The 782-nt window shown below is 50.4% G+C and overlaps 2 non-coding genes across 2 annotated transcripts; both read right to left on the bottom strand.

Annotated features, from left to right (window-relative positions):
- Positions 1–143: 143 nt before the first annotated feature.
- LOC123179525 (5S ribosomal RNA) lies at positions 144–262 on the bottom strand. The gene has a single exon (XR_006490428.1). It is a non-coding gene; the product is annotated as a 5S ribosomal RNA (ribosomal RNA).
- A 301-nt stretch (positions 263–563) lies between these two features.
- Positions 564–682, bottom strand: LOC123179524 (5S ribosomal RNA). Its single transcript, XR_006490427.1, has one exon. It is a non-coding gene; the product is annotated as a 5S ribosomal RNA (ribosomal RNA).
- Between the last annotated feature and the right edge of the window lie 100 nt (positions 683–782).

The following is a 782-nucleotide window of genomic DNA, read 5'->3' as shown; positions in this document are numbered from 1 at the left end:
CAGAACACGCTTGCCGCCGCTAGACGCGTGAATAATGAGCAGCGAGCTAAAACTTACCGTAAACGTGCAAAATAATAAAACGTGCTAAACATACGTCGCGCTCGTGCGTTTTGTTTTGCACGCGGTGCAAAAAAATTAAAAAGGGAATGCAACACGAGGACTTCCCAGGAGGTCACCCATCCTAGTACTACTCTCGCCCAAGCACGCTTAACTTCAGAGTTCTGATGGGATCCGGTGCTTTAGTGCTGGTATGATCGCATCCGACATGTTACCCCCGTCTTCGTCCCTTATGCTTGCCCCTCCCAGCTCCACTACACACACGATTGCACATTCCTTTGGCCGCTCCCGCTCAACTACGGAGACGAGTTTTACCACGGTTCAACTGCAACAGTGCGTATTTACCATGGTTTCGACCCCTTTCAGAACACGTTTGCCGCCGCTAGACGCGTGAATAATGAGCAGCGAGCTAAAACTTACCGTAAACGTGCAAAATAATAAAACGTGCTAAACATACGTCGCGCTCGTGCGTTTTGTTTTGCACGCGGTGCAAAAAAATTAAAAAGGGAATGCAACACGAGGACTTCCCAGGAGGTCACCCATCCTAGTACTACTCTCGCCCAAGCACGCTTAACTTCAGAGTTCTGATGGGATCCGGTGCTTTAGTGCTGGTATGATCGCATCCGACATGTTACCCCCGTCTTCGTCCCTTATGCTTGCCCCTCCCAGCTCCACTACACACACGATTGCACATTCCTTTGGCCGCTCCCGCTCAACTACGGAGA

Source organism: Triticum aestivum, unplaced genomic scaffold (assembly GCF_018294505.1).
Source record: "Triticum aestivum cultivar Chinese Spring unplaced genomic scaffold, IWGSC CS RefSeq v2.1 scaffold168087, whole genome shotgun sequence".
NCBI lineage: Eukaryota > Viridiplantae > Streptophyta > Magnoliopsida > Poales > Poaceae > Triticum > Triticum aestivum.
Note: the sequence above shows the minus strand (reverse complement) of the source record. Positions and strands in the feature narration are given on the sequence as shown.